We start from the raw sequence: 17,337 nt of genomic DNA, 5'->3' as shown, positions 1-17,337 counted from the left end.
TACTATCAATGATTGGTAAAGAAGGCGAGACATTTCAGCGTGTGCACTCTGGTTTTTATTAGGATTATATATTTCTTAGAAGTAAAAAAGAGCTATATAAAAGATATTAAAAAATAGGTTAACTGTATTTGGTATACAGAATGATTGAAAGGTTAACGTGTTTGTCTGATGAGGTACATCTGACCTTGACCTTATTTTCATGTTTTTTGGTCTGCATTGACTTTTCATGACTCGGTTCCAACTAATGTGAGTGTATAAGATTTTTGTAAGATGGATTATCTAAAATTTCCATTATTTTCATAGGTCATTGCAATTGATAATGTTGCCTGTTTTAAACCCTATTTCTTTTTAAAGACTTTCAACACAGATTTCAACTATTAGACAGATGCCAAGTGATCAAGAAGAGTTTGCATGGCCCTTATGGCCTTGTGAGATAAAAAGTACAGATCAGAGAGTACTCACAGTTTAAGTGACAAAGCAATTAATAAAAAAATGATGTATCTAAGACTAAAATATCAATCGGTACACATTCAACATCCAAAGAATTTTAAGTATAAAGACACCATTACCAGTCAGAGAAAAACATGACCTTGTTGCACAGCCAAAATATAGGTATCTGCAGATTGTAGTACCCTGAAAGAACATATGTGTTATATTTTATATGGTTTTAATTTACTAATAACAAAATCAATACTTATACCAACAAAATCATTATCCAAAGATTTAACTACTATGTTGAATAGGTAAACCTTTTAGATTTTTTTATTCAAATTGTATCTAAATTTCCAGGCTTGATTAACAACATCAATGTAAAATTTAGGATGTTCTATTTCATTTGAAATAAGTTTTCTGCAGGACCAGTATAACTTGCACACCAAATATTTGTATTTATGAGTTAACTGCAATTTCAGTCATGTTGACATATTTGTAGATCTTATCCTGATCATTTTCCTTTTTAGAAGAATTTTCTTCAGAAATAGCTGTTTTTATGATTTCCGGACTAGCTGTGCGTCGTCTGTTAGTTAGTTCATCCGCCAGTCTGTCCCACTTTAGGTTTAAGTTTTTGGTCAAGGTAGTGTTTGATGAAGTTGAAGTCCAATCAACTTAAAACTTATTACCACGATAGTGCAAGTGGGGCATCTGTGTACTATGGACACATTCTTGTTTTGCTATTTCTTTGATATTTGTTCACTTATAATTTTGATATTGATGGCAAAGAATAAACAAGTAAAACTATGAGCTACTGCTCACTCCATCTGATGATACCCCTGCTGTGACTACATTATATCAATAGTATAAAAAGATGTAATTGTTTGGTACACAGGAAGTTGTTGAATGATGAATCTCAAAAGGCATCACAGGGTATAGCTGACTCATAAAACCTTGAACCCAAATTTCAGAAATCATTGTAATGTAGTTCCTGAGAAAGATGGGACAAAAAATATCCATGGAACCAAGGGTGGACAGATGGGCCTGACCTTTTCAAAATAATTACTATGGTCTAATCATTTATAGCTTGTTGAGTCTTTAGAGTGATTTAGAGATGAATATTATTTTCCATTTTAGACTACATGTTGACCTCTACATTTTTTCATTTTAAACTTTTATTTGCTGCCTCATTCATGTCCAACCTTTTGCCTTACTCGTACTTTCTGATTAACTTTTAACCCTGCCACATTCTGTATGTGCCTGTCCCAAGTCAAGAGTGTAATTCAGTGGTTGTCATATGTTGTTGTGTAGCATATTTGTTTTTCATTCATTATTTTGTACATATTAAAATTAGGCGGCAAGTTTTCTCGTTTAAATAGTTTTACATTTGTCATTTCCGGGCTGACTATGGGGTATGGGCTTTGCTCATTGTTAAAGGCCATTCAGTGACCTATAGTTGTTAATTTGTGTCATTTAGTGACTCTGATGGAGAGTTGTCTCATTGACAATTGTACCACATCTTCTTAATGTTATATATCAGACTTCCATAATTTGTTGCAGCTAGAAGTTGTAACTATGTCACTGGAAATGCTAGATCATTTTGACATTTTCTTAAAAAATTAGAACTGACACAAGGTTGATATTTAAAGTTTTTTTATTCATTCAACTTTTAAAATCAATGTCTTTAAATTAAATGCTAAAAAAGATTATAATAGTCCTTGGTCATTTTTTGCTGGTCAGGTACAATTGTTGCAAGCTTCTTGTTTCTCTACTGAGCCAGTGCAGTGTATTCCCCCATGTTGAGGAGCTGGAGTATTGCATGACCTTCCCTTTCTCTGTAACCTTGACAACCAGAATTGACGATACATGATGACCATTGTCCCCAATCACTGAATTTTCCATTGACAGCTGTCAAGAAAAAAGCAATTATTAATTTGTGTTGTATGTAAACAAATATAATATACAATAGGGTTCCTGTATCTTTTGCTCATGGTTTATTAAAACATTATTTTTAAATGTCTGGCAAAATTTGCAATTTCTTTCAAGTGATAAAAAAACCCTCTTTAAACAAGAAGTCTAAAAGAACAAAACTTTTATTTCTATCTATGAACATATTTTCTTAAGTGGTATGACACGTACATTTTTATATTTCAATATACTTACGACAAGGATGCTCATTACAACTGACAGAATTCACACCATCTCAAACACAGTCAGTGCCGCCATTTGCAGTGGCAGGATTATTACAACTTCTGTACTGAGATTGCTTTCCACCTGTAACATTGAATAAATATAAAGTAGACAAGTATGAATTTAGAGTAGACAGAGGCTGATTTAGAGGGGGGGCCACGGGGGCCCGGACCCCCCCCCCCCCCCCCCCCTTTTTGGGAAAAAATTTGGTTGCTTACATAGGGAATCACTGAAGCATGATTGGAGCGGGCCCCCTCTTAGGTCAGTTAGTGGGCCCCCACTTATGAAAATTTCTGGATCCGCCACTGGTAGACAACGAAGCCCGCCTTGGGTTGCAGGATGGTTTTTTTAGCTGTGGTGACCTTGGGCTGTTTACTGCAGTGCAAAAATCATTATGGTAAATATGTTAAGTCAAGTAACTAACAAAACTGATTTATCTTACTCTGGTTTGTTCACAGATCACATATATGTCATGTTAAAGTTGTTATGCAAATTTGGTTTACCATGCATAAATGTTCAATATTGACACTTTGCTTTACAAAAACAAGAGGCTCTCAAGAGCCTGAATCGCTCACATGGTAAACAATGCCTTCGGCCATGTTTTTTGACGAAATAGAAAATAAAACACAAACTTTATTTTATACACCCTACTGATCATTCAAATGAAGTTTGGTTGAATTTGGTTGAGTAGTTTTAGAGGAGAAGATTTTTTAAAGTTAGCAAATATGATGAACAAATTGTGAAAAATTAAAGGACAATAACCCATTAAGGGGTCAATTGACAATTTTGGTCATATTAACTTATTTGTAGATTTTACTTTGCTGATCATTTTTGCCGTTTACAGTTTATCCTTATCTATAATAATATTCAAGATAATGAACAAAAACTGCAAAATTTCCTTAAAAGTACCAATTAAGTGGCAGCAACCCAACAATGGGTTGTTTGATTCATCTGAAAATTTCAGGGCAGATAGATCTTGACCTAATGAACATTTTTACCCCCATGTCAGATTTGCTTTAAATGCTTTAGTTTTTGAGATATAAGCCAAAAACTGCATTTGACCGCTATGTTCTATTTTAAGTAACGGCGGCCATGTTTTTTGACGGATCAAAAATCGAAGCACAAACTTTGTGCAGGATAACCTAAGGAACAATCATGCTAAGTTTCATCCAAATCCATTCAGTAGTTTCAGAAGAGAAGATGTTTGAAAAATTGTTAAAGACGACAGACGACGACGGACGCCAAGTGATGAGAAAAGCTCACATTTCCTTTTAGGAAAGGTGAGCTAAAAACTGCAAAATTTCCTTAAAATTACCAATTCAGTGGCAGCAACCTAGCAACGTGTCGTCCGATCCATCTGAATATTTCAGGGCAGATAGATTTTGATCTGATAAACAATTCAACCACAGTCAGATTTGATCTTAATGCTTTGGTTTTTGACATTTTACCCCTATGTTCTACTTTTAGCCGTGGCAGCCATCTTGTTTGGATAGCCGGGTCATCGGACACATTTTTTAAACTAGATACCCAAAAGATGATTGTGGCCAAGTTTGGATTAATTTGGCTCAGTAGTTTCAGAGGAGAAGATTTTTGTAAAAGATTACTAAGATTTACGAAAAATGGTTAAAAATTGACTATAAAGGGTAATAACTCCTAAAGGGGTCAACTGACCATTTCGGTCATGTTGACTTATTTGTAAATCTAACTTTGCTGAACATTATTGCTGTTTACAGTTTATCTCTATCTATAATAATATTCAAGATAATAACCAAAACAGCAAAATTTCCTTAAAATTACCAATTCAGGGGCAGCAACCCAACAATGGGTTGTCCAATTCATCTAAAAATTTCAGGGCAGATAGATCTTGACCTGATAAACAATTTAACCCCATGTCAGATTTGCTCTAAATGCTTTGGTTTTTGTGTTATAAGCCAAAAACTGCATTTTACCCCTATGTTCTATTTTTTGCCATGGCGGCCATTTTGGTTGGTTGGCCGGGTCACCGGACACAATTTTCAAACTAGATACTCCAACGATGGTTGTGGCCAAGTTTAGTTCAATTTGACCCAGTTGTTTCAGAGGAGAAGATTTTTGTAAAAGATAACTAAGATTTATGAAAAATGGTTAAAAATTGACTATAAAGGGCAATAACTCCTAAAGGGGTCAACTGACCATTTCAGTCATGTTGACTTATTTTTAGGTCTTACTTTGCTGAACATTTTTGCTGTTTACAGTTGATCTCTACCTATAATAATATTCATGACAATAACCAAAAACAGCAAAATTTCCTTAAAATTTCCAATTCAGGGGCAGCAACCCAACAACGGGTTGTCCGATTCATCTGAATATTTCATGGCAGATAGATCTTGACCTGATAAACAATTTTACCACTGTCAGATTTGCTCTAAAGGCTTCGGTTTTTGAGTTATAAGCCAAAAACTGCATTTGACCCCTATGTTCTATTTTTAGCAATGGCGACCATGTTTGTTGATAGATCAAAACTTCGGATACAATTTATAAACTAGATGCCCTAAGGAACATTCAGTTAAAGTTTGGAAGTATTTGGCTTAGTAGTTTCAGAGGAGAAGATTCTTGAAATAGTTTACGATGACAGACGACAGACGCCAAGTGATGGCATAAGCTCACTTGGCCCTTCGGGCCATGTGAGCTAACAAAATGATTAGAATTATGATGAAAAATTAATTATTCTATTAATACTTTCTTTTCAACTTCAACAAGCTATGTTCAATATGATTTTCTGATCTCAAATAATTTCACCAGTGATTTCAAACAATATTTGAAAAAGATTGATATGATGCATAATTTATATCATAAGAAGCTATCAATACCTCCACATGAGACAGAACATTCCTCAAATGCTGACCAGGTTGACCAACCACCATTTACAGGTATTCTGGATGTGAATGGAAGCTGAGATCCTGCACCCCAACCCTGTTTTCAAATACAAATGTATAAATAATTAGGTAATCACGTAATGTGTCTCTTTAGCTTTCTGTGTAACGGTTTGTTGAATGTTGTCGGTCTTTTAAAGATATTATTAAACCATCAGAATTTGTTAAAAATTGTCTTTTCAGGGCATTAATTCATCATTTTGCTGTGTATAGTTTTACTTCTGTCTATAGAATTTTATTTGAATATCTAAAAAAAAATTGCTAATTTTGGTCAAATCTGAATTTAGGGCAAGTTTTAGTCATTTTTGATATTTTTGATTTGCTGATCATTTTGTTGCATATAATTTATAGCTATCTATCATAGTTTTTTAAATGAGTCTGCAAAATCCTAAAAGATAGTCAAATATCATCATTAAGGTGGTACCTAACACTACAGGGAGATAACTCTGTAAAATCCTAAAAGATAGTCAAATATCATCATTAAGGTGGTGGCCACAGACCACAATTAATTCCTCGATCAGTTCTTTATAACGTTTTGTATCATTAAAAAAATTGCACCATGCACTTTTGTCAAATTTTTTGTGTGTGTAATGTATAGCCCTAGTCCAAATATATATCCAAAATTCAGAAAGATTGAAACAATCACTTTTACAAATTTAGCCAATACACATCCATACCCCTATTGACAAGTCAAGAGATGTTCCGAAAACTGTAAATATGACCTTTTTGCACTTGGCCTAATCACTCATTCCATATCAAAATCAGTTTAAATACAACATCCAAAAATTTATTTCACCTCTCTTCTTTCATTTCCACCCAAACAAATCTAAGAAATGAGTGAGGAAGGGAAAGAAAAAAAAATAAGGAAAAATACACTCTAATTAAAAGGAACTATATTCGTGGACAACGAAAAGCGGGGTCATTAATTGTGGTCTTGGGTCTATTAGGGGCCTAAAACTTGACCAATTCTAATAAAACTTGGCATGATTTAAGCTTAGTATATTATAAAACAGTTTACAAAGTTTCAAAGCCATATGATACCAAATAAAAAAAATGTGGCATTTTTTATATCTGAACTTTGGGTGTTGAATTGTGGCGTTGAATTAGAACAATTTCAACTATCAAATTTGAGCCTCTAAAAACCAAAAGATACCAAAACTAACACTTTTTAATGTCTCTATGTATAAGTTATCATCTATTTAAGGTAGCACAATACAAAGATTTTTATACTTCCAATCACTAACCTTTGAAATGCTGTAACTTTCTTATGAATGCATAGAAAATAGTAAAAGAGGTATATATAGATAGATAAAAGATTTATCTTTTAAATGAATGCAATATTTTTATTATGAAATCATTATGTAATCAATTATTATATAATTAGTGGCAAAATCTGGGTAGGTCCACTTGAATGAATTTAGCTCTATCATCTCTTTAACTATACAGAAAATTTTAACGAAATCTTAATCAACACATCATGGGCTACAAAAGGGTGTCTCAGATTGTCTCTATGGTATTCCATTCTCTCATAAATCTCTAATTAGTGTAAACATCCTAACCACATGAAAGAAGATAATGTTTAATTAGGTGTAAAATTTGTTCTATCCATTCTATCTGAAATCTGAGACACCCTTTTGTAGATAATGGCCATAGGAACAACATATAATAAAATCAACCCTCTAGGGATACCTATGCAGAAGCTAATTTCATTTGAAAGTGGAAATTTGGTGAAAAATATTTTAAACACAGTTAACATTATAATTGGTTACATAATTATTGCATAATACTAACATTGCATTAATTTGAAAGAGTAATCTGTTAGCTATCCAAAACTACCCCTTTTATAAATTTTCAAGCATTATTAAGAAAGTTACAGCATTTTAAAACTTGGGAGTTGGAGTTATAAAATCTTTGTATTGTGCTACCTTAAAGCAACAGAGAGCTTACTTCATGTATCAGACTTATGAAAAATGGCCAGAAGTTAATTTTATATGAGCCTGTGCCAAAAAATAGAGGTTTTCAAATAAAGTGAGGCCTTATATCAAATGTAATATTTTTCACTAACCACAATTTTCTGAAGTTGTTAAGTTATATCACAATAACCTTAACATGTTATAAATGTACTTTTAATGGTAATATAAGTTTCAAATAGCATAACACATGTGGATAAAATGGTCTTTAGCAATGTCAAGCTTAAAAAAACAGGTTGTCAATTTAGGCCGTTCCCCACAATTGCATATTAAAAAGCATATAAATGATATGGGAGATGGAGATATGCTTCTTTTTGCTTAAATCTGTGCTTAGATATGACAAAACATGGAGCCTGGATGTAACAAGACTAATACTTTCAACTATATATGTAGACAGTATGGTCTGATGCAAAGTTTAACAACTTTACTGTTTAAAACCTGAATGAAATTTCAGCCTCAAAAGGCCAATATTTTAACCACTAGCTATCCAACAGAAGAAAATAAAGGTAGTCTGTGAAACAGAAATGGTTAAACAACCAGTAATAAGTGTTTTTGATATAGATTCAGTGCAATCTGTTTAGGAATACAACTTTTAAGTGCATAGAACTTCACATTTCACCTGCTACGTATACTGACTGTTAGACTAAGACTATTAATACAGCACATTTTCCACTCTTTTTATGTTTTTATCTACTTTTTTTTGTGTTCAGAGTTCACAAATGAGTAAAACAACTGAAATAAATACCACAAACACAAATAGATATCAGAAAAAACCAATCAGAGAGAAATTAAGCATGCTGTTTTTGCAAAAATATTGAAAAAAGTGAAAAAGCTACAGTTTGGTCATTTAACCTGAAAAGTGACTTTTTCACAAAATTTCTATCAAATGAAAGTGAAAATCATTTCTTCTCATGTAGTTTGACAAATTAATACCAATAGATCATTCAGAGAAGATGTTAAAGTAAAAATTCAAAATTTGCTGAAATGCACCTCTTAGGGGCCTAAAACTTGACCAATTCTAATAAAACTTGGAATGATTTAAGCTTAGTATATTATAAAACAGTTTACAAAGTTTCAAAGCCATATGATACCAAATAAAAAAAATGTGGCATTTTTTATATCTGAACTTTGGGTGTTGAATTGTGGCGTTGAATTAGAACAATTTCAACTATCAAATTTGAGCCTCTAAAAACCAAAAGATACCAAAACTAACACTTTTTAATGTCTCTATGTATAAGTTATCATCTATTTAAAGCAATAGAGAGCTTACTTCATGTATCAGACTTATGAAAAATGGCCAGAAGTTAATTTTATATGAGCCCGTGCCAAAAAATAGAGGTTTTCAAATAAAGTGAGGCCTTATATCAAATGTAATATTTTTCACTAACCACAATTTTCTGAAGTTGTTAAGTTATCACAATAACCTTAACATGTTATAAATGTACTTTTAATGGTAATATAAGTTTCAAATAGCATAACACATGTGGATAAAATGGTCTTTAGCAATGTCAAGCTTAAAAAAACAGGTTGTCAATTTAGGCCGTTCCCCACAATTGCATATTAAAAAGCATATAAATGATATGGGAGATGGAGATATGCTTCTTTTTGCTTAAATCTGTGCTTAGATATGACAAAACATGGAGCCTGGATGTAACAAGACTAATACTTTCAACTATATATGTAGACAGTATGGTCTGATGCAAAGTTTAACAACTTTACTGTTTAAAACCTGAATGAAATTTCAGCCTCAAAAGGCCAATATTTTAACCACTAGCTATCCAACAGAAGAAAATAAAGGTAGTCTGTGAAACAGAAATGGTTAAACAACCAGTAATAAGTGTTTTTGATATAGATTCAGTGCAATCTGTTTAGGAATACAACTTTTAAGTGCATAGAACTTCACATTTCACCTGCTACGTATACTGACTGTTAGACTAAGACTATTAATACAGTGGCGGATCCAGAGGGGGGGTTCCGGGGGTCCGCACCCCCCCTTTATTTTGGCCGATCAATGCATTTGAATCAGGACATATGTTTTGCACCCCCCCTGCACCCCCCCTTTGCCCTGGGCTAGCACCCCCCCTTTCGAAAATTCCTGCATCCGCCACTGATTAATACAGCACATTTTCCACTCTTTTTATGTTTTTATCTACTTTTTTTTGTGTTCAGAGTTCACAAATGAGTAAAACAACTGAAATAAATACCACAAACACAAATAGATATCAGAAAAAACCGGTCAGAGAGAAATTAAGCATGCTGTTTTTGCAAAAATATTGAAAAAAGTGAAAAAGCTACAGTTTGGTCATTTAACCTGAAAAGTGACTTTTTCACAAAATTTCTATCAAATGAAAGTGAAAATCATTTCTTCTCATGTAGTTTGACAAATTAATACCAATAGATCATTCAGAGAAGATGTTAAAGTAAAAATTCAAAATTTGCTGAAATGCACCTCTTAGGGGCCTAAAACTTGACCAATTCTAATAAAACTTGGCATGATTTAAGCTTAGTATATTATAAAACAGTTTACAAAGTTTCAAAGCCATATGATACCAAATAAAAAAAATGTGGCATTTTTTATATCTGAACTTTGGGTGTTGAATTGTGGCGTTGAATTAGAACAATTTCAACTATCAAATTTGAGCCTCTAAAAACCAAAAGATACCAAAACTAACACTTTTTAATGTCTCTATGTATAAGTTATCATCTATTTAAAGCAACAGAGAGCTTACTTCATGTATCAGACTTATGAAAAATGGCCAGAAGTTAATTTTATATGAGCCCGTGCCAAAAAATAGAGGTTTTCAAATAAAGTGAGGCCTTATATCAAATGTAATATTTTTCACTAACCACAATTTTCTGAAGTTGTTAAGTTATATCACAATAACCTTAACATGTTATAAATGTACTTTTAATGGTAATATAAGTTTCAAATAGCATAACACATGTGGATAAAATGGTCTTTAGCAATGTCAAGCTTAAAAAAACAGGTTGTCAATTTAGGCCGTTCCCCACAATTGCATATTAAAAAGCATATAAATGATATGGGAGATGGAGATATGCTTCTTTTTGCTTAAATCTGTGCTTAGATATGACAAAACATGGAGCCTGGATGTAACAAGACTAATACTTTCAACTATATATGTAGACAGTATGGTCTGATGCAAAGTTTAACAACTTTACTGTTTAAAACCTGAATGAAATTTCAGCCTCAAAAGGCCAATATTTTAACCACTAGCTATCCAACAGAAGAAAATAAAGGTAGTCTGTGAAACAGAAATGGTTAAACAACCAGTAATAAGTGTTTTTGATATAGATTCAGTGCAATCTGTTTAGGAATACAACTTTTAAGTGCATAGAACTTCACATTTCACCTGCTACGTATACTGACTGTTAGACTAAGACTATTAATACAGCACATTTTCCACTCTTTTTATGTTTTTATCTACTTTTTTTTGTGTTCAGAGTTCACAAATGAGTAAAACAACTGAAATAAATACCACAAACACAAATAGATATCAGAAAAAACCGGTCAGAGAGAAATTAAGCATGCTGTTTTTGCAAAAATATTGAAAAAAGTGAAAAAGCTACAGTTTGGTCATTTAACCTGAAAAGTGACTTTTTCACAAAATTTCTATCAAATGAAAGTGAAAATCATTTCTTCTCATGTAGTTGGGCCTGGTACCTAACACTACAGGGAGATAACTCTGTAAAATCCTAAAAGATAGTCAAATATCATCATTAAGGTGGTACCTAACACTACAGGGAGATAACTCTGTAAAATCCTAAAAGATAGTCAAATATCATCATTAAGGTGGTACCTAACACTACAGGGAGATAACTCTGTAAAATCCTAAAAGATAGTCAAATATCATCATTAAGGTGGTACCTAACACTACAGGGAGATAACTCTGTAAAATCCTAAAAGATAGTCAAATATCATCATTAAGGTGGTACCTAACACTACAGGGAGATAACTCTGTAAAATCCTAAAAGATAGTCAAATATATCATTAAGGTGGTACCTAACACTACAGGGAGATAACTCTGTAAAATCCTAAAAGATGGTCAAATATCATCATTAAGGACAATAATTCCTGTAAGAATACTTTCATGATTTTCTATTATGTTGCATTTTTGCACATCTGTCAGAAGTTATACTGATAATTATTTTGCAGTTTAAAGTATATGTATAACTTTTTTAATTACTGTTTTCAGAGGCGGATTTAGGGGGGGGGGGCCCAGGGGGCCCGGGCCCCCCCTTTTTGGGAAAAAAATTGGTTGCTTATATAGGGAATCACTGAAGCGTGACTGGAGCGGGCCCCCTCTTAGGTCAGTCAGTGGGCCCCCACTTGATCCGCCACTGGTTTTCAACATAAAAGGCAAACATGTTTAGAGATCAAAATCATTATATTAGGACAATAAATCTTTCAATGAGTCAATCAATGGGTTTAGCTATTTGGTAAATTTGTTGACCTTGACTTGCTGATTATTTCAATGAGAACAATGCATTTTTTAAGATAATAGGCAAAAATGCACAAATTGGCCATACTCATTATTTAAGGGCAATAACTCAAATTTGTCTGGTCAATTTGGTGTATATAGAAAGTTGGTATAGATATATCTTGAAATAGTGAGCAGTTAGATATACATTTTTTTCATTTAAATGCTTATTTTGTCCATTTTTCTTTTTGCATGTGTCAGATATTCATGTTTCAGAAGAAAAAAAATCGATGTAATATATTTAATGTTTTCAGGGTTTTCTCAAACCAGAATAAAACTTTAAAAATATTAACCAAAATCAGTTCCATCAGCTTCAAAACGAAGAATACGGAAGGTCATGATGAACACCAAGGCAATATAATATTTACCTTATAGTTCATGTGCTCTAATTAATTAATAAAAATATTTGAAAATATTATTTAGAGAATATATATATATATATGGCGAGGGAAGAACCAAAAATTTGCGAAAGCAAATTTACAGATCTAACATTGTTGGGTTGATATATATATATATATATATATACAACTCATCTAAACATCAACCCAACAATGTTAGATCTGTAAATTTGCTTTCGCAAATTTTGGTTCTTCCCTCGCCGGGATTCGAACCCATGCTACTGTGATATCGTGACACCAAATCGCCTGCACTGCAGCCGTCCCGCTAGACCACACGACCACCTGGGCTCTCAAAAAAAGAGCTTTCGCTGGCCGTGTGTTACATATATATATATATATATATATATCACTTATTAATGACTACTAACATACAGACAAACTACAAATGTAAATCATCTTTATCAAAGCTACTTATAATAAATAATAGAACTATAATGTAGAATATACTATAAAAAAATCAGTACAAAATCAAAGAAAATGACTGCAATCAAGGAAAATCTCTTTCTGCCATACTATGTATTAAACCGATAGTGTCAACATGGTCAATGTCTACATATTTATCATAGCTACTTGCTTAATCCTGTTGCCCCTTGGTGGAGCATAGGCCACTAACGATATTTCTCCACCTTGTTCTGTTCTTTGCTAGCCTCTCCAGATCGTGCCACTTGTACCCTTCTTTCTCCATCTCGGCTGCAACATTCCTTCTCCAGGTGTATCTTGGTCTGCCCCTGCTACGTTTTCCTTGTGGGTTCCACTGTAAGGCTTGCCTTGTAATGTTAGTTTTTGACTTCCTCAGTGTGTGTCCTATCCATCGCCATTTTCTGTTTTTTAACTCTTCATCAACTGGGGATTGGTTGGTCTTTTCCCAAAGAGCTTTGTTTGATATCTTCTCAGGCCATCTGATGTTAAGGATGCGCCTGAGGCAGTTGTTAATGAAGACTTGAAGTTTATGAAGCAGGTTTTTTGTTGTTTTCCAAGTCTCAGCTCCATATAAGAGAATGGTTTTTACGTTTGAATTGAACAAGCGTATTTTGGTCTTAATGTGATATTTCGTGCTTTCCAGATTGACCCCATCATGTTAAATGCAGTTTTGGCTTTGCCAATTCTGATGTTTACATCTTTATCTGAGCCGCCAAGATTATCCACTACGCTTCCAAGGTATGTAAAGGATTCCACTTCTTCTCAATGCTTGGGTGTTAACCATCAGACTGGCTTGGGACTTTGTGTTTGACTTTAACACTTTGGTCTTGTTATGATTGATGGAAAGGCCCGTTTCTGCAGCTCTCTTTTCAACCTGCTCTAGTTTGTCCTGCATTTGTTGGTGGTTGTGGGATAGCAATGCAATGTCATCGGCAAAGTCTAGGTCATCCAGCTGAGTGAACATGGTCCATTGGATGCCATTTCGTCTGCCATCTGTGGCTTGCTTCATGATCCAATCAACTGCCAGGAGGAATAGCATAGGTGAAAGGAGACAGCGTTGTCTTACCCCAGTTGTTATATCAAAGGCCTCTGTTAATTGACCTTCATGTATAACCTTACTCTGCATTCCTGTATAGCTGTTTCTGATGATGGTAATACATTTTTCAGGAATGCCATAGTGTCTCATCAACTGCCACAACACATCTCTATCTAAGCTGTCAAAGGCTTTGGCAAAGTCGACAAAAACAGAATAGAGTGATGAATTGAACTCTTGTGATTGTTCGAGGATGATACGTAAGGTTGCTATTTGGTCTGCACATGATCGGTTTTGTCTAAATCCAGCTTGGTTGTCACAAAGCTTTTCATCTATTGCATTTTTGAGTCGGTTTAACATAACTCTATTTAAAACTTTCCCTGGAACTGATAGTAGCATTATTCCTCTATAGTTGTCACAAATGCTTAAATTGCCCTTTTTTGGAAGCTTTACCGTGTGTCCTTCTTTCCATTCTAGCGGGACCTCTTCTTCTTCCCAGATCTTTCCAAATAGCTCATATAGCATTTGAGTTGATGTTCCAATGTCTGCTTTCAGTGCTTCTGCCGGTATGTTGTCAGGACCTGGAGCTTTGTTGTTCTTTAGCATTTTTATGGCTTTCTTTATTTCTCCTGTTGATGGTCTTTTACAGTCTACTGCCAAAAGCTCTTCCGAGGGTGGGATGTCAGCTTTTCTTACAGGTGGGTCCTGGTTTAGCACATCCCTGAAATGCTCAACCCATCTTTTCATTTGCTCTTCATGTGTGTTGAGTGTTTTCCCTTCTTTGCTTTTGACTGGTCTACTTCCTTTCTGGTATTTCCCTGTTAGCAGTTTTATGTTGTCATACAGAGCTTTGATGTTGTTTGCTCTGGCTGCTTCTTCTGCTTCTGCTGTCAGTTTGTCTACAAATGCCCTCTTATCTCTCCTTGCACTGTTCCTCACATCCTTGTTAGCTATAGTATACTCTCTTGAGGCTGATTGTTTTGCTGATCTTGTTTTGCTGTTGTTCAGGATATTTTTTATATTTTTCCTTTTTTCTACTTTTACAAGTGTTTCTGGCGTTATCCATTCCTGATGTTTCCTATTTTTTAAACCATCTGATGTTTCGCAAGCTGTCGTGAAAGCATTTTTAATCTCTTGCCAGTGATCTTATATTGAAATTATTTCCTCTGCTGCATTCTTAAATATTGAGAAGCGATTTTTTTAGCTCTATCTGGAATTCTGATTTCTTTGTTTTGTTTTCCAACATTGAAATGTTAAATCGTTTTCCTGTTGATTCAATATTTTGGTGTTTCTTCAGCTTCAATTTGACATTAGCTACAATAAGGTGGTGGTCAGTGGCAGCGTCAGCTCCTCTTTTAACTCGGACATCTTGTAAACTTCTCCTAAACTTCTTGGAGATGCAGACATGATCTATTTGGTTTTCAGTGTTCATGTCTGGAGATACCCATGTTGCTAGATGACATTTTTTGTGTGGGAAAACTGTTCCACCGATGACCAGATTGTGATTTGCACAGTGGTTGGCAAAGAGCTCTCCATTCTCATTCATTTCTCCTAGCCCATGTCTTCCCATCACTTGTTCATAACCGGTGTTGTCGCTTCCTACCTTAGCATTTAGGTCTCCCATTAAGATTGTGATGTCTTTGGAGCTACATTTCCTGGTGGTTTCTTCCAGCAGTTGATAGAATTCTTCCTTGATATTGTCCTCTGCACCATTTGTAGGGGCATAGCATTGGATGATGTTTAATGATATCCTTTTATTTGTGGTCTTGAATTTTGCCATGATGATTCTTGCACTTATTGGCTCCCATCCAATTAATGTTTTCTGAGCTTCTTTTGACAGCATAATGGCAACTCCTTCAGAATGTTGAGCGTTCTCCTCCATATGTCCAGAGTATATAATCATTTCTCCTGATGTTAGTTTTGATTGTCCTGCATCATTCCATCTTGCTTCCGCTATTCCTAGTATGCCTATTTCATATGCCTTCATTTCATTGGCGATGGTTTGCGCTTTTCCTGGAATGTACATAGATCTCACATTCCATGTTCCTATCTTTGTTGCGGATTTAGAGTTCAGAAGTCTTAGTTGTGTAGCTTCCTTTCGGTTTTGGCCATCCAACGTCATTCTCCTTCTATGTAAAGGTCTTCTTTCTCTTTCATCCAAGGTTTGTAAATTTTCGTTTCGTGTTTCTGTAATCCGTTTTAACCTCTAAGCGGGGGATTAGCCTACCTAAAGGTTCCAGGTGGTTTTGTAAAGGCATCTGGAATGTAGCCTTTCCCATACGGGTCACTGGCCGGTGGGACATTGTTTGCCCTCATACGCCCTTTGCCGTTGTCGCTTGGCAGCAATCTTCCGCCGGGGCAGTGATCTCCCAACTATTTGTCCAATAGCTGGAGTGGTTGTCTTGAAAGGACTAACGGTTACCACCAACCGGGATTTGAAATCAGAGTTTTCCTTCTCCTAGACAGGCTGCCTTCCTAGACTCACGAGACCCATCTTCCCGTCGCCCTTGTAGTTATGCCTTAGGCCTTTCGGTGCTCAGTATCCATCTGTTCCCACGGGGAGGTACTACATAGGACTTGATGTGGAGAGGCTATGTACTGGCAGGGTGAGACTGACAAACTGCTCACCTTTTCACATTTCTGTTAGCCAGCGGCGATGAAAGCGAGAGGTGACAAGCACACAGACACAAACTGACACAGCACACTAGACGCATCACACAACATTTAACAGACATAGTTACTTGCCCATTGTTAATTAAAAGGGATTATTTATTTATTTACTTCTCTTTTTTTTTGGGGGGGGAGGGGGGTCACACTTATGAAACATCGTTTGAAGGGGGTCATTATGTGGTCAATAAAAAGATATGGGGGGGGGGGGGGGGTTGCCAACAAAACATTTTGATGCAAAAAACTTGAACGGACCCCCTCAGCTGATAAATAATGACCATTCCCTTAAGTTAAAAAATGTGCCCGTAGATAAATATTCTTTGTTCTTACCAGAGACATATAATACAATTGTATTATATGTCTGTTCTTACCGAATAACTTCAAAATAAGTTGAGACAACTTTTGTGTTATAGTAGTCATTTTATGCTGGTTAATATCAGGAACATGTATATCATCAGAGACATATAATACAATTGTATTATATGTCTCTGATATCATAAACTGTAAATATCAACAGGAACATATATACTCAATGCAAGACTCAATGTTCCCAGATATTAATTTATATTAGAAAAGAAAGAAAAAGATATTATATAAAACATTACTTAAATTTAAGTGCCTAAATTTTTATATATAAAAACTAAGAAATACGAAACTGAGATACATATTTATTTTAACTTAGCACTTAAATTTGTTGTTTTTCTTGCAAAGATGATTATTTCGAATGATAAATATTTATATTCAAAAACTTTTTTCTTGAGTGATTGAATTGCAATCTTTACTCAAGCAGGTGCCCGTAACTCTAACCAATGGTGTCGC

At 34.6% G+C, this 17,337-nt stretch overlaps 1 long non-coding RNA gene across 1 annotated transcript; it reads right to left on the bottom strand.

The window, feature by feature from the left end:
* Positions 1–2,065: 2,065 nt before the first annotated feature.
* On the bottom strand, positions 2,066–6,645 carry LOC139494953 (uncharacterized). The gene is made up of 4 exons (XR_011657219.1): positions 6,178–6,645; positions 5,469–5,571; positions 2,593–2,703; positions 2,066–2,337 (listed from the first exon to the last, which is right to left on the bottom strand). It is a non-coding gene; the product is annotated as an uncharacterized lncRNA (long non-coding RNA).
* Positions 6,646–17,337: the final 10,692 nt, after the last annotated feature.

The sequence above is a fragment of the Mytilus edulis genome, chromosome 11 (assembly GCF_963676685.1).
Source record: "Mytilus edulis chromosome 11, xbMytEdul2.2, whole genome shotgun sequence".
NCBI classification, from domain to species: Eukaryota; Metazoa; Mollusca; class Bivalvia; order Mytilida; family Mytilidae; genus Mytilus; species Mytilus edulis.
The sequence above is the reverse complement of the archived record's forward strand: the minus strand, read 5'-3'. Positions and strand labels throughout refer to the sequence as shown.